Below are 21,530 nucleotides of genomic sequence, written 5' to 3'. Positions count from 1 at the left end.
AGATCTGCAGCTTCTTTTTTTGCATCAACAATGTATCTTCAAGATCTTTCCATGTTAGTACATGTAACTATTTTGTGTACTACACATTTCATATCACACGCATGAATGTCAGCTATTAGTCTATTAACTGATACATGATGTGCCATAGTGAAGGTATGCCTAGGTTATTTGATCATTTCCCTCTTGGAAACTTTTAGGATGTTTCTGATTTCTCTTATCTTGAACACGCCTTGTTGGTCATAAATGCAAATATTTATTTAGGGAATATACCAAAAAAGCCAGATTTACTGGAACATGAGATACGTGCTATTTAGATTTCTGTTAGCTGGAGGTCAGAATAGGTATTTGTCTATACTCTGCCTACAGTTTATATTATGAGTCACTGAAATTTTTGCCAACCTAATGAGTTTAAATATGGGTTATCGTGGTTTGAATTTTTACTTTCTTGATTTCTAAGCGTTAGAAACGCAGGAGAGATAGAGATGGGTGGAGCTTGATGATCTGATCCAAGTGCCTTTATTTGAAGCTGCGCTTACAGGTGGGCTGAGTTCGGGTGGGCTGCAGGGCGGAGGGCAGCAAGGATGGGGTTCGTAGAAGAAAAAGTGCGGGGTCCTTGGGGGTGGGGGAGGAGGGGATAAGGGAGCGGTTTAGTCTCTTGCTCTTCGGACGGTTGCCTCAGGGGTTCAGGACATGAGTCAGGACAATGGGTTAGGTAAGGGACCCAGCTGGTCCCAGGTGCAGGAGGGTCAGTGTGGCTGGCGCCAGATGTCCATTGTGCAAGACCTGAGAGAGTTGCGATTAAGCCGCGAGCTATCAAGCCGGTAGAGATAACTTAGTCACGAACAGTGCGGTGGGACGGAAAAGCTGGCTGACCCTTTCACTAATGAAATCGAGCACTGTCTTTTGGGTGCTTAATTCCCAATTCTTATTTCCTTTCTGTGAATTGCCTGCTTGGATTTTTTGGGGTCCATTTTTGCATTAGGTTGTTTACATTTCCATTTTTAGAGATTTTTCTTTGTCTATTTGAGAAACCAAATTTTATCTGTCATATATGTTAAAGTGTCTTCTAGTTTATAACTTTTAAATATCTTTCTTCATGATATTATTTATTATTTAAAGGTTTTAATTTTGCAGTAGCTAAATTTATCAGTCTCTTGAGATTTTTTTTTGTTTGTTTTGTGTCCTATGGACCTTCCTACCCAAGGTCATACATGTATTTTCAATATTGTAATGTATTTATTTCATCTCTAGGACTTTAATCCATGAAATAAAGATATATTTCATTTTTTTCAAATGGATATCCACTTAACGCTATTTATTAAATAATTTACACACTGGTTTGAAATGCTGCCTTTGGCATATGCTTAATTTTTCTATACATGTGTAGTTTCTAGTCTAGTCCAAACATCCACTTTGTTCCTTCTCTAATACTATGTTGCTTAAGTTACTGTTGCTTAAAATAAAGTTTGATATCAGAAATTAAGAGTACCATAAATGTGTTCATTTCCAAAATTACCTTGATGACTGCTTTTCCTCTTTCATGTGAATTGTAGTATGATTTTACCACACAATATAAAAAACAATTTGGGGATTTTCATTAGGGTTGCATTAAATTTGCAGGTTAATTTGTGCAGAATTGATTGTTTACAGGGATTTTTTTCATTCACAACCAGAAATATTCTTTAGTAGTATTTCAGTGTTTTTTTCTAAAGGGCCTCACACAGCTTGATAAATTTATTCAAGACAACTTACCTGTGCTGCTGTTCGTGGACAGGGGGGCTTGGCCCTGAGCGGGTCCGCCCAGGGCCTGCCAGTGGTGTGTGGGATCTTGCCCTCAGGTAGGAAAGATTCCACGGCCCGAGTCCAGGTGACTATGAGGATGCATTTATTAGAGCTGGGGCAGTGGGCTTAGCATGGAAGAAGCACAGGAGAGCCTGGGCGGGCTGCCTCAGCTCACTGAGGAGTCAGAGAAGAGGGGGCTTTGGGACTGGTTCAGGGGTTCAGCCTGGGATGGGCTGCCAGCTGCCCATGGCCTTAGAGCACCGGTGGCAGACACTAGGCCCTGCGGCCAAATCCAGCCCTCCGCCTCGTTTGTTCTGGCCCAGCACCTTGTTTCTGCCTGGCGGCAGGGCCTAGCTCCTTGCCTCTAGTTAGGACACTTACACAGTCCTAAAATGACATTTGGCCCTTTGAAGGCAATGGAGAGGCTGATGTGGCCCCCGGTGAAAATGAGTTTGACACCCCTGGCATAAAGTTTAGGAGACTTGTACTTGTGGGGAAAGAAGTGGGGGAAGAAGGAGGGAATGGCATCGGCTGCTCCCTGGAGGGAGTGCGCACACACTCTGTCTTTTGTCTTGAAGCTTTTTTTCGTTCTTGCAGGTGGGAATCTTGCTGAAGGTCTCAGGGGAGGTTTCGGTAGAATATTCATCAGCTTTCCAGCGCATTTTTAATAAGCCGATGTGTCAAAATGAGGGAACGGGAGGGGGGTGTTCGGAATATTTTTTGGTTTGTGATATTGTTTTCCTTTAATCTTGAATCTGTCTGGCTTTTCGTGGGGATTTTGTGATTTGTTCACCTGACTGCGTCTGCCCTTGGATTTAGTTGGTACGGATGACATTAATTGGCTCTCTGTGCTGTTTCCCCACCAGGGAGATTTAAGCTGTGTGTTCTCTGGCCGGGGAGGAGAGGAATAAACCATTCTCTCCCAAGAGTCCTTGGTCAGGGGAGATAAGGTGTCGTGATTCACCAGCTGACTGTAAATTACTCAGACTGTTTGGCTGTGTTTAGCTTTCTTATCTCAGTTTCCCCATGTCACTTGCCCAGGAATTTCCTTAGCTCCTTACTATCCTGTCACATCTCTCTGTGAGTGATATATTTTTCAATTGCCTTTTGTGGGTAAATAGGAAAGATAACACCTTTAAACTCTTTTTGTCATACAGAAGTTTCCTATGTGAAGACCACTTTCTCTTTTCAATCGAGAAAGTGTTTTTGAAGCTTCAGGAGAGTGAGCAGAAATGCAGACAAACATTTTTTTCCCCTCAGGAGGTCAGGGCTGCTGTCAGCAATGTTTGCAGTGACCCGGGGGGTCACCTACTGTTTTCACTGTTTCCAGTGCAGCCCCTGCTGCCCCCCCTGAGCCCTCTCGTGAAGGCAATCTGATCTTTAAATGGAGTAAGACCACATGGGTATAAACTTGAATACACTAGCCTTAAAAAAGGTAGTTACATTTTTAGAACAAAACAGTAAATATCAACTGGTAACTTTTTGTGCAAGACACAGTTAGCTACTGTGATGCACAGAAGAAAATGAATGAACTCTTGCCCCTCAAAGACCTCCCAGTGGACCCGGCAGTGGATGTGTTTCCAAGAGGCTCAGCGACCCCAAATTCAGTGAGATAATAATAATGCCGATCACACATCGTATGGACACTATGCACCAGAAGCATCCTATTTTACTTAATCCTTACAAAACCCCCATGTATGGGGCATTACTAGTGTACTCTTCTTAGAGATAAATCTTCTGAGTACATAATGAATGACTCGACTGGCTTTTGTCTTCCATTCCCGGAGGGAGCCTTTAAATCCGTGGAATTTCCCTGGGTGAAAGCGTCTTTGCTATTTGTCACAGGCGGCTCAGATTACACCCACTGTCCAGTCAACGAGTCTTCTCAGAGCGGACCCCCAGAGAGTGTCCACCTGTGCTCCTGAGGGGACTCGGCACCGGGGCTGAGGGAGTCTGTCCCTGTGATCAGAGGGTTGGGGCCTTCAGCCCCACGATGTCGGCCCATCCCCTAGGGAGCTGTGAGGCTGGAAAAGGAGGACAGTAGCCTCGCCAGTGGTCCAATCAATCACGCCGATGCAATGAAATTCCAATAAAAGCTCTGCACACTAAGAATCAGGTGAGCGTCCCTGGTCAGCGATACGCGGTATTATCGCACGTCACAGCCAGGAGGAGGCAATGCCGTCTGGGACGGGCGCAGTCGAAAACTTCCAGTCTGGGACCCTCACAGGGCTCACCCTCCACGACTCTGCCTTTGGCTCTGATTTGTGTACTTTCAGTATCAAAAATGTATAATTGATAAGTGTAGCACTCTCCTGAGTTCTTTGTCATTCTAGTGCATTATCAAACCTGAGGGCATTCATAGGCACCCCTAAATTGATAGCCAGCTGATCCTGGGGCCCCCAAACTTGCAGCTGGTGTCTGAAGCCTGGGCAGTCTTACGGAGGACTGTGCCCCTCATCTGTGAAGCTGGGCTTCATTCTGGGTCGTTGGTGTCACAAACCATTGCAGGAAGTTCACTGTTGGCAAAGACCTGCTGGAAGCTCCTTGTGCAAAGCAAGTGACCACCTTCTAATTAATCTTTAATAAGTTTCTGTGTTTGTATTTATTTTTTAAAGGATTTATTTATTTTGAGAGAGAGGGGAAGGGAAGGAGAAAGAGAGGGAATGAAACATCAATGTGTGATTGCTTCTTGTGTGGCCCCTACATACCTGGCCCACAACCCAGACATGTGCCCTGACTGGGGATTTAACCAGTGACCCTTTGGTTCACAGGCCTGCACTCAATCCACTGAGCTATGTCAGCCAGGGCTGTGTTTGTATTTCTTTTACCTAGATGGGGAGGGCAAAGTCCCCTCACTGTCTTGCACCCTCTGCGGTGAGTGCAGTCACGCTGTGGCCTTTGTGTGCACGCAGTCAAGCAGGGAGAGTATCAGTAAATCCAGCTCAAAGGGCTGTGTTTTCTGCTTAACATCAGAAGGTGCCAGAGAAAGTCAGGCATCAGAGCTGGTGGAGAGCCGGATGAGGACTCCTCAAGAAGAAAACTCCCAAGCAAAGATCCCGTGAGCCTCTCCAATTGTGTTCATCTTGTGCCTTGATTAATAGGCAGCTAAGCACAGAATGTGTAAATGCAATTAAGATGCAGAAGTGAGTCAATTTTATAGCCACTGGCTCAGAAAACACGTGCTTTTCCATTTGAGAGCTACAGGGTTTTGTTAATATGATGAAGCAAGAATTATACACATTACCCTTTGTTACAAGTTGGTGTTCCGTAGAACGACCCACGTTCAGTCTGCGCCCCCTGAGCCTCAGTCTACACACGTGCTCTCGGCGCACAGGCTCCTGCCTCCGAACCACCCCTGGTCAGTGTTGGGGTGGTTCGGAGACCTGTAACAATGTTTATGAGTTTGAGCCAAACTGATGATAATTGCCAGGAAGAAAATCTCAACGCTTTGAGAAAATGCTCCAGAGACTGGGGGTTTTGAGCCTTTGTTTTATACACTAGAATAAAAAAAAAAAGATTTAAAGGGGTCACATGAAATCTGTTGGTGGTGGGTCAGGGAGGTGGGAGAAAGCAAGGGGGGGGGAATCTCTGAGACTGGATAAAAAGTAGAACTGAGAGATGCACACTTCTGCGTCGGTGGGTATAGGATAGTTCACAACGAGCGTTTTTAGCGTGCAGAGATGGTCGAAGGGAACACGATGGCAATGAGCGGTCTGCGGTCTCTGCTTGGTGGGAGATTGTGCCCTGAGGGGTCCAGGAAAAGGGGGGTTATTCTGACCTTCCCCAGGCATGTTATGGCAGACGCAAAAAGACAATAGACGGCTCAGTTAAGGTAAAGATTGACCTTTGTCAGGGAAAATGCTGGCCTCCGCCAGGACTCGCTTTCAGTTAGGAAGTGTTCATTTCAGACCATCCTGTGTGGTTACGTTTAGTCTCTGGGCTTGTCAGGCCGCCACGCAGGCCTCCTCTGAGCTTGTTGGGTTTAATATGCGGCCCCTTTTCTGTCCACACCTTCTGGGACATGTTTTTACTCAGCACCCCAAAAACTCTAGTCACTCAAAACGTAGTGTTATGAAAGGAATTCCGAAGAAAGGTTCTTTTCTTAGCCAGTGGCAGTCCCTCAAGTGCCACCCATGTGGGTGTTTGCGGTCCTGCACAGGGTCAGAGCTCCCGGCCGTTGCAGGGGGGGCTAAGCCGGAGAAGCCCCTCCTGGACCCTGCACCTCGGTCCTTGTGGAGGCTGGTTATTCAGAGCATCTCTGAGCCGGGGCCACCGTGCTTGTAGGAAGGAAGCCATTGGTAAAGAAATACCTCTGTATGTGATAGCTGTATTAGTTTTCTGGGGCTGCTGTAATAAGTTACTACAAATATGGGGGGTTCGAACAAGAGAAATGTGTTTTTTCACTGTCCCAGACGATAAATAAAGCCAAGGTGTTATCCAGTCCACAGTTCTTCCAAAGGCTGCTGGAGAGAAGCCTTACTTGCTCGTTCTGTCTTTGGTGGCTGCAGGCATTCCTTGGCTTGTGGCTGCCTCACTACAAATTCCGCCTCTGTCCTCCCATAGCCTGCTTCTCTGTCTCTGGCTTCAGATTTCCTTTCATGTCTCTGATAAAGGCACCAGGCAGTACCTTTAGGGCCTGCTCTAAATCTAGGATAGTTTCATTTTAAGTTCCTGAATTGATTACATTGGCAAAGACCCTATTTCCAAAGAAGGTCATACTCTGAGGTTCTGGGTAGACATGAATTTTGGGGGGGACACCATACAACCCACGACAGCATCCAAAGATGCAGGTTTGAGTAATGCATTTTCCCAATCTAATTTTTTTTGACTTACAATTTCCTCATTTGTAAACTGAGCCTGAAAATGACACTGACCCTAACGACCACACAAGCTTGTTAAGATTAGTTGAGATAATTGAGGTGAAAATACTTGGAAAACTATTGCAGGGTAAAGGGATAAATAAAGGAATGTCCTAACAGCTGGCAATAGGATTTACTTACTGTCTTTGTTTAGGGAAACACTTTGAGAGACTGAGACTTTGGTGTGGGCAGTAACCAAGGTAACAAGTATGGATGGCTAAATGGCCTTGTATATGTGAAGAAGAAGAAGATTTGATTTGCTTTTATTATTATTTTATTTGTTTTATTTCCCCAAAGAGGAGATTGTGAGTGGGGAGAAGTTTAGGTATAATCTGGGTTTAAAAGTTTCTAAAAGCAGTGAAGCTGAGACAATTCTTAAAAACATAAATTGCTATTTTGCGCTTTAAAATTGTTGCTCTCTGTTGTGTGATATATCCCTTGCTATGGTTGCCCAAGTCCTCAGAAGTGTCAATTGTACTTGGGGACAGGATTTCAGCAGATAGGATTTGGGGGAAATTTGGGGGAATCATGTCAGGAGAAACTGATTGATTGTCACTTCACGGGAGCCAACACAAAAGGTGGTGTGTGCTTCCAATTATAATTGTAATAAAGCAAAAATATGTATAAGGTAATGTTAGAGTAGATCATAAAAATTCATTAAGTAGCCAAGTAAATTGTGTGCGAGATAAATTACTGAGCCGCCAATCACTTTCTTAATCATGAAGGAAACTGCTACTGACGTTTCAGAAGCCTCGTCCTGCCGATTTAGTGGTCCTTCCTTTCAAACGTGCCTCATGCAGCTTGGATCGCCCCGGCCGAGTTCTTGTTGTTGGTCTGGATCCTGTTGCCATATTCTCCATAGTAACGTATGTTTCATGTTTACACAACATATATATGTATATATATATATATATATATATATATATATATATATATATATATTACATATGAATAAAACTGATATTTTATGAAAAATAAAAATAGTATAATCCTATGTGTACTGTGAAAATTAATAAAACAAAAACACCATTTAAAATGGTGTTGGGAGGGTAGAAGAGAGAACTACACATGTGTCACTCAACACACATTACTGACCCCAACAGGAAGAGAAGTACCTTTGCAGGAAGAAGAAAAGATTCCTCCTTGCCCAGTAACAGCTCAGCCAATGGGAGATTGCCCTAACTCAGCCAATGAAAAGTCACTATGCTTGCAACTTTCAGTTCAATTACTCTGTTTAGAATAGTTCCTCCCCAGTCCATAAAAGAGTTTTATTTCTCTGGACCTGTGCTGCGCCCTTAGACCACGGGACCTGAACTGCAATCTTTTGTTGTTCCCAAATAAACCCATTTTGCTGGAGAAATATATGGCTATTTGTTAAAGGTTAACAGTATATACAGTTAATCCTCATTATTTGTGGAGTCTTTGTGAATTTGCACACTCTCTAAAATGATTTTGTAACCCCCAAGTCAACACCCTTGGTGCCTGTCTAGTAATTTGCATACATGTTCAGAGTGGTGAAAAGATTTGAATCACCTTGCCGCACATATTTTCAGCTGGCGTGCAACGCGGCAACAGTTCTGCCTCGGTGCGGCTCTCAGGCGGAGGTGGCCAGAGGACAGTGGGGCGGTGCAGTGGAGCGCAGAGACTCCGCCTCTGGGGTCAGGTAGACCGGTTTCAGTCCCACTGCAGCACCTGTCAGCGGGGCATCCTGAGCAAGTCACGCAGCACCTAGTGTACACTTTTTTTTTAAATAAAGAAAATAGAATGGGTTGTTTTTAGGATTTAAAAATTATAATAGATATGTATATATTTCTCCTAGGGACAATGCTTCAGTTTCTTAGCCCTTATAGAACAAAACTATTGCAAATAACCAGAATCAACTATTACATGTGTGTATACATGCACATAAATACACAGACACACATGGACAGAGGCACACATGTTTGCATGTTATTGAGGACAGAGTGTGTTTGTCATTTGTCATATATTCTCAAATCTGCATGGATATAATCAACAGACTATTGCTAGTGGATCCTTATATCTTCCATTTTCAGAAGTGAAAAAATTGTCTCTCAGAAGAACTTTTCTTCTCGCGAAAGGGAGTAAATTGCTCACTTTTTGTAGGTGCACTAAAAGCCTACTTGAGCCCTCTTAGTAAACTACTCATTTCAACACACTGAATTGTATCCCATTAGTCTTACTCAGTTAGTTCAACTTCAAAAGGGGCATAATTTGCTCCTCTTTCTTAAGTATGATAAGAACTATAATGTACATTTTTCCACCTATTCTCCTATTCATTGGCTAGGATTGCTAGAGGAGGCTTATATTATTATGATAAAAGATGGCTGCCTGTGAGCAGTAAAAAAAAAAAAAATGATGCCACTGACTTAACAATAGCATAGGAACTTTGAAAGTTTCTTTTAAAAGTTATAATGGGTTTACAATATTCCATTCCTGCTCTTCCTCTATGGCTCTTGATGACCGCGGGAATATGATTGCAAGAGAGCTGGATGGCACCGGCTGCATCAATCTTGAGAACCGAGTGAACTAGCTATTCTACAGTAGATGAGAGACCATCAGTCGTGACCTCTGTAGCCTAGAACACAAAGCTATTGAGCTAGTAAAAAATATTCCAAAACAAAAGCGTACGGTTTACCTTGCTATAGCCAAGTGTAGAACCATGAATTTACATTTGATGTTATAAAGACAGAGTTCCTGCCTACAAATCTGTAATTCTTATTAAAAAAGAACTGGAGTTGTTTGTGGTCTAAATGTTATACTAGTGGAGAAGATTAAGTTCAGGAATAAATAGATCACCAAATTAATGATGGCTCAACCACAAGATAAATTAATCTCTCATTCATGTAAGATTGCAGATGGTCGTTTCTGGATGACAGACATGTCTTGCCACGCACTGTTTCAGGGGCCCCAGCTTCTTCTCTCTGTGGCCCCTTCGTCTCCCAGGCCCTCCTTGTCATCTGTATCTAGCTGGCAGAAAGAGGAAAAGAGTATTGGGTAAGCACAGCCACTATATAAAAGTTTTGACTCAGAAATTTTGGGCATCCTTTATGTATTCCATTGGCTAGATCTCAGTCTATGGCCACACCAACTGCAAAGGATACCGGGAAATGTAGACTACCCATGTTTCTGAGAAGAAAAAAGGTCGTGGGTTTTGGTGAGCAGCTGGCTGTCTCTGGCGCCGTGTTGTTCGGCCACAGGTAGGGAAGGAGATCTCAGAAGAGGGACGAGGCCATTTGCGGTGAAGGTATCCTGGGGAGGATGCTGCTTTCTATTCAGAAACAAAAATTGAGACAAAAAGGATAAAGCACCGAGGAAATACATTTCTGTCTGTCTCTTGCTTGGTTCCTTTTTTAAAAAATGTTAGCTGATAAAAAGAGTTGAGATGCTTACAGAGTAGTTCCTTGTATGCAAATGTAGAACCCAGGCACATGTCTATGAGGTTATGCGAACAACTTGGAACTGGAAGCTTCTGTCTCCTGGAACGTGGAAAAGTAGAGCCATTTGTGGGAGTAAGTGGGCATCCCCACATATTTTTAATATCCTCTTCCCATTTTCATAGTTCTCCATCTACTGGGGACCTCCCAAAGGTAGTCTATTTTCCAATCTTTCTTGTCTCTAGGATACAGGGGTCATAGATTCCTCCAAACAGATGAATGAGACTGTGATTTGGAGACGAGCTCCCTGAAGCAGCTGGCAGAGCACTGAGGCTCCTGAGTTGCTGGTACGAGAATGGCTGATGAAAGGTATTTCTGAAATAAACAGTGGTGGAGGCGACCTCCTGATCCCAGAAGAGGCAGAGTGGTTCTGGGTCTGATGGCCACAGCCGCTCTATTACCAAGCCAGATCTGGGAGCTGGTTCCTGGTTTGTCCCTGGAAGCTTTGGAAGCTTAGTCTAACACTGTTCCTCTAGACCTTCCAGTGACTCTGTGAGCTTTCTGATGTCTCTGAATATATTTCTCCTGCCTCAGCTGGCTAGAGCGCACTCTGTTGTCTGCAGCTGAAAATGCTGACCAGTACTGGGAATGAGCTAGCCATGGTAGTGAGGCAAGAGAGAAAGCAGCTAAGAAAATTCCTGAGCAAGTGGCATGGCGAACTGAGACAAGAAAATAAAACAGGGCCAAATAGTCTGAGCAACTTACAGTCAGCCAGGGGATGGCAAGAACTTATCTCCCCTAACCAAGGGCACTTGAAAGTGAAGAATACACAGCTTGAATCTCCCTGGTCTGGGAGAGAGAGAACAGAGGCCCAATTAATGTCATCTGTGCCAGTTGAACCCAAGGACAGATGAAGTCAGGGGAACAAGTTACAAAAACCCCATCAAAAGCCAGACAGACTCATGATAAAAGTAAAACAGTATAGCAGACCAAAAAATATTCCCATAACCCTCATGTGCTCATCTAACACATTGACATTAAAAATGCACTTGGAAAGCTCATGAATTTTCTGCTGAAACCCTCCCCTAAGATTCTCACCCACAGTAAAAGAAGATAAAAAGCCCTCAGAACAAAGACCTAGTACAGTCTCACTTCAGAGCATGCCCACGCCCCTTCTCAGGCATGAACTTCGTATTTCCTCCTAAACCTTGAGGGTCCCAAGGAGACCTGCAGCCAGGGAGCAGTGGGCAGTGGCAGCTTGAGCTGAGCTTCCCCCCGACCCTGTCTCCAGGGCCCCCTCTTTCTCTGATTTCCTGGTGAGCAAACAGGAGCCCCGCCTTGGCTCACGCTGATCCTATAACTTTTCTAAAGAACCAAAGCAAGCCTGCCCAGGGTCTCTCCTGTTATTTCTTCCACCCCAAGTCTTTCCTTTGTCTCACTGTCCCCAGCCTTAATAAATTTACTCTCCAAATCACCTGGACTGTGCTATTGAATTCGTCCCACCCGAAGTCAAGAACCTACACCCTCCAGGCCGGCCTGAGGCAGACCTGCTCTGGGCCAGTGCTTGTCTGGGAACAATAGAACCAGAACTTATTGCTTTATATACAAAACTACTTACATTCCTTAAACTCATTAGTCACATTTTCTCATTCCAGCCAGAATCTGCTGTGCTGAAGATACACAAATGAAAGGTGTGTCCACACTGTCCTGGCATATTAAAGCTAGAACAGAAACACATTTGGGAGACATCGCGGTGGTGGCAGGAGATCCCCAGGTGGGGGCGGCACACTTCGGGGGGCTGTCAGGGGCCCTTGCCCAGCTGCGCCTGCCTCCACACCGGGGAATTCCTCCTCAGTGAGCCCTGCACAGTCTGCAGTGGGATGGTTAAAGGAGGCACCTTCCTTCACAGATAGACTATGAAAAGAAATCCGCTGCTCTTTACAAACAGGTATCTCCATTGTATTGGGTCTAATGTATAGAGAAGTTATTTATTTTATTCAAAAACTTTATACCCCAAATAACGTATCCAGGATAACACAGGCTTAACAGAGACTGAACCTGAAGGCTTGCTGAATGTGTCAGAGAGAGATGGCCATGGTTTGGGAGAGGAAACCGGGTGTAGTGGAAAGGGCGTCTGGGTTCTGCGTGATCTTGGGCAAGTCCTTAACTTCTCTGGGCCTCGATTTATCATCTGTAAACTGGACCTGACTCACATCATTGTCATTAAGTTTAATTACAGTTGGGATAGGGTCCTTTCTTGCAGAAAATAGAAGACAATTCTGACTGACATAAGCAGAAAATGGGCGCACACACACACACACACACACACACACATATATACATAGATTTTTATTGCACCTGAGGACATGTTTATTGATTTGAGAGAAACATCAATGTGACGAATGCTGCCCTGCTGCCCCCTGCTGCGTCCTGACCAGGGGATCATCGAACCCGCAGCTCAGGCCCGTGTCCTGACCAGCCATCCGAGCTGCAGCCTTCTGGTGTGAGGACCACAGTCCAACCCACAGAGCCACCCGGCCAGGGCTACTTATTGTCTCGTATAAGCATTTTTGAGATAAAGGAAACTTCAAACACTTAAAACAAGATACATTTCTTACTAAGATGCTGGAGTTCTTCCTATCTATTGTTATCCAAAATCCTCTCAGAAAAATTTTTATTTTTATTTTTAAAAAGGTAGTTAAAGCAGAGAATCTTTCAAGTGAGAGGTTATGACAGGCAGCTAGTATTATTTTTCTTCCAAATTAATAAATGTTAGGGAAATGGATTAATCAGTAAAAGGTTAGAAAAATGTACATAAAATCTTTTTCATGAAAATTGCGTTTCTATAATACTAGCTACAAATGATTTATGTCCTAGAAACTGAATGAAGAGGAGAAAAATGTTCCAGTAACAGAAACTGTATTGCAAAACTTAAAAAAAAGATGTATCTTGTTTAATTCTTCCTGTTGCCTATTCATCACTTTGTGCATATAATTGGAAGGTGTCTGAACTCACCCAATTTCCAATCTGAAATTAGAAAAATTTGTCACTGTTCAGAGCCAGCTGTAATTTTTCTAAAGGATTCAAGAAGGGACTTTTTCCCGGCCTCAGTTATTCATTCTTAAAGAGGCATCTGGCAGCTCCTTTACCTGCAGCTTTCGCTCAGGTGTTTGGAAGGGACACAGCCCCTCCTGGTGAGGCCGGGAGCCGGGGTTCCACTCTGACCTCGATGAGTTCAGGGACTGCAGCCGATTGCCTCCCTTCCCGGCCTCATTTGGTTTTTCATCTGCAAAATGAGAGCCCCCCCCAGAAGTCCTATATGCTCCCTTCCCCCTCAAAGTGTTGCACCCTAATTACTAATTCTAATCCCATGCATGTCTCAGTTGAAAAACACACTTCACTATCTCTACTTCAGTTGAGCACTAATGAAAAATTGGCACTCGGCCATGAGAGAAGCAAACTTTCAGGCGCCTGCATCACAGAAATCCCCTCCCCCAGCCTCTCTCGGTGGGTAAATACTTATGTTTGCCAGTTCTGACTCCCGAACAGCATCTCCCCAGAACCGGGTCCGGGTGAACACTGACCTTTTGTGGATCATCCACCCTTTTTGCATCCACCTTAATTGATAAAGGTAGCTCTTTCAAGATCTCCAGGTCTTCCTATCAGCTTGCAAGTCAAATCCTAAATTAGATACCATACCTGAATGGGCATGCAAGCTGAGAGGAGGCATTTGTGTTGCCATGACAACTGGGAAATGCCTGTCTCCCCGCAAATGCTAATTCAACAGTCATGGTGGGTTTTTACACACCAGTCATATTTTATACCTTGAGCAGAAGTGAAGCAACATTTTGGGTTTCCTCTGCGGATTTAAAGCCATTCGTGTTGTTGTTGCTGTGGTGTGTCCTTCCCTGCCTACAACCCTAACCTGGGTGTCGTGGGGTGTGGCGGGACTCAGCGTTTTTGAGGTATGTATAGGGGCTCCAGAGCAGCATCGGGGGGCTGAGACTGGGGCAGTGCGGAGGTAGGCACCCACCACTTCATACGTTAGAATCTAGGTCCTCAAAAAGAACTCTTTGAACTGGCTTTGTAAGGTTCACAAATAAATAGAAATAAATGGAAGCCCCTAAATGCATCACCGGTTCTTGCACTGTAAGAGCCAGGAAGAGCTTGTATTTGATACCCAAACTATAGGGGCAAGCTCTATAATGCACAGTGTGAGTCCCCTTACCCCCCCTCTGGCCTCCAATGTATAGGATGCTGTGAAAGTTCCAGATTGCAGTCTGTCTTCTGGAGGGTGGTGGAGTGGTAAACCCTGAAAGGAGTGTTTTCTGATGGACCAGCTACAACTGTTCACCCCACCAAGCTCATTCTCCTTGTGCCCAACATGTTCGAAAGAACCAAGAGGTCAAACCACTCTGGTCTGATGTAGAAACCGTACCAGGGTTTGTGTCGGGACACTGTGATCAGAAATGTACCTTATCGTAAAGAAATGGATGTGCTGGTCCTGCCCACAATGCTGAGCCGAGCACTTGTTGGGAATGTGAGGTGAGAGAGGAAACCCCTCCCTACGGCTGCTCCGGACTTCCTGGCTCGTGGCTGAGTCGCAGGGAGCTCCAGCCTATTTGAGAAATGTCCCCTTGGTTTCTCACCAGGGAGTGTGCCGGGCGTTCTGACAAGAGGAGCGCTCTCGGCGCCGAAGCCTGCGCCGCCCCTGCTCTTTGGGAAGAACGGGGACAGAGGGCTTAAGTAGACGCACACTCTGTTTTGAAAAGTATTTTGGGAGCAACAGGTATTTCACGATTCATGCAACGCTTGCTCCGTTTTTCATTCCCCTGCGCTGATCGATTTATTCCAGGTGGGGGTCGACTTCGTTACGCACACGTTCAGGTTGATTTGTGCGTTATGCCCGGCTTCTCTTGAAAACAGATAACGAAATCTAGACTTTGGGAGCTGGCGTTCGACCATTTTTCAATCTAAGTGTTCCAGGGTAAGATGCTCCGTACAGATCGACGGTGCTGAAAGCTCATTTATTAGGTGGAGTGAGCATTCCAAATCCGCAGGGAGGGCAAACAAGAAATAACTCAGCCAAACCACGACCATGTATCAGTGTCTTCTAGATTCCAGGCATTTGTGTGCATCAGCCTCATTTAATCTATGTAACTACCCTGTGAATTTGATCTTATGTTCAGGTGAAGGACCTTGTTTTAGAGATTCTCTTACCAGCTCACACAGCCTTAAGATACAAGAGATGCAAAGATGAATTTGCTCTATTCTTAAGCCAGAGAGTAATACAGGGTGGGGCAAGAGTATGTTTACAATTATTTGTATGGAAAATCATATAATAATTAATAAATAATTACACAAAAACAAGCTGTGTTTTGTGTACTGACAACTGTAAACCTCCTTTCGCCCCACTCTGTATACCAAAGAATGCTGCGTCACCAGGCAGTAAGGCACAGGGGACAGGATGCTTTAGTTTGTGCTGGCGAATTTTAGTGAGTATTTTTAATACGTGTGTTCTAGAAAACTGTGGCTCTCTGTTGCAGTTGAGGCCTTTAGAATTCGTCATAATAATGGGGAAGCAAGGCCTGGATGAATAGAAATTGAATAGTAGTAAATAAAAACAATATTATGAGGAGAGGAGAGTAGGTATTTTTTATGAACTAAGTAAGATTGTGGCCTGGGATATAAGAGTCAATCCTTCAGTGTTTATTGAAATGCTAACGTAAGTAGAGTCCTGTATTATAGTGCTTAGCAAAATTCAGTATAAATTACTGGCTAACACCTTACTGGAGGAAGTTTCAGGCTTTATGAAGTACAAGCACAAGGTAAGTGTTGATTCTATCCTGTCAAGTGATACTTGACTTCTTTGAAAGATAAGAATTTTGGAAAAACTCTGGGGCATAAAACTGTACTTTAAAATTTTTTCCTCTAGTTTTTTTTTAAACAAAAGGATGGAGAGAGATGTGGCAAGGCAACTGCACCCCACGAGGAAAAAGAGGGATGTTCACACCGACTGCAGGGATAGTTGCGTCCACCTGATCTGTGCCACGAGCATCCCTCCCGGAATTGGGAGGAACCTGACTCTTCTCCACTTAGACAAGTCGGGCTTTTGTTTCTTCGCTCCTCCGAGCAATTGTGTGTGTGGTGGTGACTTCAGTGAGATGCACAGTCCCAGGGGGAGATGAGCTCGCCCGGTGAGAAGCCAAGGGCTCTTCTGTGGGGTTGCCACGTTGAGAGGTTGACTACGCCCTTGGATACACCCGACTGGAGGTGATATAGGTAATCCTTAATGTTATGGGACTGAGCGAAGGGGGCGTAGGGAGAGAGGGTGGGGCAAGAAGAGAAGAGAGAGGTCCCATGACTGGGCGCAAAGGTCTGCCAGCACGCCGAGGTCAGGAAAAGGGACTGGCGAAGAAGATGGAAAGGGAGCAGTGAGCTGTAAGAAAAACGAGGGGGTTAGTGTGCAGGGTAGAAACGTAAGACGAGTGCTTCCAAAAGGACTGGCAAATGCCGTTCACTGGCTGCTGAGCGTCGGCCAAGGACTAGCGACCCCTTCTCCTGCGTGGTTTCCGAGGATGAGTCCTCCGCTCCGCCCCCGGACTCTTCCTCAGCTCCTGGAGACAGTAGCAGCCTCTCGGATTCAGCTTCCCACCAGCCATGTCCCATGCCGTCCCCAGAGAGGGTAATCTCTCTAACATGCAACCCTGTTATTTTCCATGCTGACTTAAAACTACGCAATGGCTCTCCATTTCTACAGGGTACGGTCTTACTCCTCAGTGTGTGCAGGAGGCCCTTTCTGACCTGGACTTGACCCCTGCCGTCAGCACGCGCTCCCACACACTTCGTGCTCTGCCTCCAATGAACCTCTTCTCATGTGCTTCGCTTTCCTTTTTCTTAGCCTCCATGCAGTTCCCTCTGGCCGAAGTGTTTTCCCCTCCTCATTTCCTAATGCTTCTCAAAACATCGGTCTCAGTTCTAGAGTTATCTCCTCTTAAAGTCTTTCCTGAACTTCCCTAAATGATTAGGTGCTGTCCACTCCCCCATTCCATAACTTGCCATATGCATCTCTGATATAGCACCCTCTATTTGTATGTTAGCTCCCTTTTCTTAATATTATGATACCAGATGCCACCACGAAGCCATGAATTCCTTAAGAGTGGGGACACCTTCCCAGTGTCGTGTGCAGCCCTTGATTCCTACGGAAAGCCCCGTAAGGACACACTCGGTGTGAACGAGACTGCAGAGACGTCCCAATGGCCTGTACTTCCAGGCTGACTGTACTTTTAACAGCACTTTCTTTCTCCCTCAGGGGTTTAGTCACTTATTAAAAGTCAGGACTAATTTGCTCATCTGGTTCTCACTTGTATGTTCTGGGTGAAATCCTGCCTAAATCATTCCACGTGTGGGCAACTGGAGATCGTTCTGTCTTATGGTTTTCTGGGGTCTGTTACCCTTTCCTTCAGGAACTCATAATTGTGAGTCACACAGCCGGTTGCCTGTGTTAGGAAAAAACCCGCTCGTCCCATTTAATGGAAGCCCAGAGCAGCATCATTTCAATGAAAATGACCCAGTGTTTGTCTTTTTGTCAAAGGTTCCCTGTTACAGAGATGAAACCTAGCGAGACACCAGAAAACTTACTCTCTTAAGACTCTACATTTTTATTAATACAATTTCTTAAATATTTTATTTATTTATTTTTAGAGAGAGGGGAAAGGAGGGAGAGAAACATCACTGCATGAGAGATACATGAATTGGTTGCCTCTCACACATCCCCAACTGGGGACCTGGCCCACAACCCAGGTATGTGCCCTGACTGGGAATCAAACCGGTGACCTTTTGGTATGCAGGCTGACACTCAATCTACCAAGCCACACCAGCCAGGACTATTAATATAATTTTTAAATAAAATGCCTTATGTAACCTAGCCATAATCCATCTAGAAATAAGGTACAGAGAGGGGAGGGGGGTACACTACATTAGCTTGGAGTTGAAAGAGTTTGTTGAGGAGACTTATGGAACAGCACTATAAAATCAGATTCTGGCATTTAAGTACCTTCTACTGGAAAATATTTTCATGTTTCCCTGATACTAGGTACGTAACAGTAGGTGTATGATTATCCCCATCTTGTTTTCTTCTGTTTTCGCATATTTAAGTGTGTGTGGAGGGAGCTATTCAGAGATGTACCTACTGAAAGATTAAAAAGATAAAACTCAGGCTTCAGAGTGTTATTAAAGCAGTCGTTTTGACCTCTCAAAATTTGCCCTTCTGGAGGTCAACTATTCTAGTCCTGTCCCCTGGGTTTCATCAGGAGGAACTGAAATCATACCAGAAGAATGAGAATCTGCCCTATTTTTAGAGGCCTCGAAAATAAATCTGCATCAGTAACTCACTTCAGTACGCACAGACCCTCTGCCGCTGCTTTCTCAGGCTCTCTCAAAGGCCCTCGCACTTCGCCTGGCAGAAACCTCAGCCCGGGCAGACGTGGGCGGCCGAGACCCCGTCCCCTCAAAGCCAGACCAGGGTCATGTGGGCTCCGCACTTGTCTGACTGGGCGCCTCGAGAACGTGCTGAGGACACACACCTTTTCGCCTGCCACGACCATCGCAGCTTCTTTCCATTGTAGGCTGGTGGCAGCATGGCCGTCAAGTCCTGGAGAGAACTTGCAGATGGGGAAGCGTGGCCGCTGCTCTCTGGGCCCCTCCTCGGACGGGAGGGAAGCTTTTCGAGAAGTCTCCCTGCAGACTGCTCCGGTGTCCTCCTCGGAACTGGCCCTCGGGACCAGGCCGAGCCATGGCGGCGGAGTGAGCCACGACTGTCACTCCATCTCAGTCCTTCCCTGGTCCGCTCTGCGCCGCCGGGCCTCTCTCACTGTCCCCTGAGCTGGTTCCTGCGGTGACCGGGACACGGGGTCACACAGAGGAGGGTGAGAGAACACAGAGGGGGGAGCCGGGGAAGGTCATGTGTGAACGCCAGATGTGAGCAGAAGGGGGAGATAGAATTCACTGGGAGGAATGTTTTCCCCGCACTTATTAAGAAAAGTGTTGAGTCAGGTAACATCAGTTCCCGTTTAACCCTAAAATATGGCGGTTCTGACTGAAAGGAGCTCGGGCAGTGAAGGCACACAAGCCTGCCTATCTTCAGGGCAGTAACTTTAATTGTATAAAAGCCTCAGTTTCCTCACTGGAAAAATAGGAGTAAAAATGATCGTTTTGTGGGTTGCTGTAGGCACCGAGGATATTATTATATAGCTAGAGTTAGCATTGCATCTGGCACTTTGAATATAGGTAATTAACAAATAACACTGTTGCTTATAATAATACAAAGAAGAAATTAGAGGTGCTGAGAGACCCCAGGAAGGTCAGCAACAAGGAGCCCAGAGCGGCTGCGCACCTCCGACTGATGCGCATGGATGGTAACCACCAGGGTGGAGCCGTTCATTACGCCCATGCGTTACTTAGGCTGTCGCACTTAATCCTTTATTGTCATCCTCCCTTTAAAGATGAGTGTTCGGAAGGTCACATGGCTGGTGAGCAGAGGAGCTCGGTCTGAAACCTGAATCTTGCCTCGCAAAAAGCCCGAGCTCCTGACCATACGTGATAATGTTTCCAACGATGAGCCCCTTCGCTCAAGGTTCCCTGGGCTGTGCTTCCTGGAAAACTTATACCAACCCTTGCTTTGACTTGCTTTCTTTATGTTTTAAAAAATTGCATGGATGTTGATAACCTGTTACCATATACAGGCTGTTTTCACCCCTGGTCAACACAATGCAGAACATAAAACCTCCTTCCACTCCCTGCAAAGAACCCACTGGCACCAAAAGATTTGTGAGGAGCGCGGATTTCACTGGAGACTTTATGACAGACAGGGTCGGAGGAGAGGGGTAACACTGCACAGTAAAGTACTGACAAGTCTCAACCAACCTATCTGCTCCCAAGGTTTTTTTCCCCATTGAATCTACACAGTGTAGTGGACTGTTCTTTTTGGACCCTCTGGGTTCTGGGACCTTGCACTCGGTCCCCCACCTCCACTCTGATTACCCATCTCCCCTTCCCATGGAGACCACTCAGCGCTTCACCTCTGCCTTTGGCTTACACAGCCCAGCCCATCTCTGGAATCAGTTAAATATGTCACTTCCTCATAGGAACCCAATCCCCACTCAGAGAAAGAGCAGGGAAAAGAAATAATTATTCTTTATCTTCTTTAAAATCAATTCCTTGTTTTTTATTGAATTTATTGGGGTGGCATTGGTTAATGAAATCACGTAGGTTTCAGGTGTACAGTTCTGTAATATGTCATCTGTATACTTTACTGTGTGTCCACCCCCCAAGTCAAGTCTCCCTCTCCCACCACTTATCCCCCTTTGCCCTTTCCACCTCCCCCAACTCCCCTTTCCCTCTGGTAATCAGTCACCACACTGCTGCCTGTGTCTATGAGGTTGTTTGCTTGCTTCATCCCTCCTTTGTCTTTTTAATGGGTAAACTGCCTTGGATTACCTTGGATTGAAAGGGTGCACACAAATAAATACCTTGTGTTCCTGGTCTTACCACCTGACCAGTTTGCTCCCCTGTATTCACTGACCTCCAGCTCTATTGCACTGTTTCTTCACTCATTCACAGGGTAGTCCGAGTGCAACAGTGGAAAATTGTAACAATGGGAAACTGTAATCCAGCCCACCATTCTTTTAACATCGTTTCTCTAAGTCCTGACTGAGACATGGCTGGTAGATGAACAGCATGCTTGTTAAAGAATGCTGGGAACTTACTTCAAAAGATACAGACTCTGACCTTCAGGCATTCCTGCTCCGGGAGATCTGCTGACCTTCAACTGTGGAGCCAGGATGACGTGAAGCTGTTACGAAACCAGGATGACTAAACCGGGATGATGCACACCAGACCATCACCTGCCTTATCAGAATGCACCCTGCTTGTCTGCACGTAGGGAACTTCGCAAGCCCCTCCCTTGATCTTTGTTCTGCTCCCTTCTCTTTTATAAAAACCTCTGCCCCCACTGAGATGCGGAGCCAGGCTGTATGACATGAGCCCCCATCTTCCAGGAGATGGACTTTGTGACATCAGTCCCCCAGCTTCCAGATGGCTGCCATCTGCGAGGAAAACACTTTCCTTTGCAGCAGCACCTGCCCCTCGAGTACTGGCTTTCAGGGTGGCAGGCAGCGGGACCCACGTTCAGTGACATGAGGGCTACTGGGAAATGTTTATGAGGTTATGTGACTGTTAAAAGAATATTTTATGTGTGGTTATTTCTGTTTTATCGCCACATATATCTATATGTACTTAAAAGAAGTCCTCATCTGAGGATATGTTTATTGATTTTAGAAAGAAAAGAAGGGAGAGAGAGACAGAAACATCTGTCCATTGCTTCCTGTACATGCCCCGACAGGGAACTGAACCCACGACCTTTTGGTGTGTGGTATGATGCTTCAACTGACTGAGCCGTCTGGCCAGGGTTATGTCTACATATCTTTTAAAAATA

This window comes from Artibeus jamaicensis, unplaced genomic scaffold (assembly GCF_021234435.1).
Source record: "Artibeus jamaicensis isolate MK-2021 breed Jamaican fruit bat unplaced genomic scaffold, CSHL_Jam_final contig_233, whole genome shotgun sequence".
Taxonomy (NCBI): Eukaryota; Metazoa; Chordata; class Mammalia; order Chiroptera; family Phyllostomidae; genus Artibeus; species Artibeus jamaicensis.
This window is presented reverse-complemented; position numbering follows the sequence as displayed.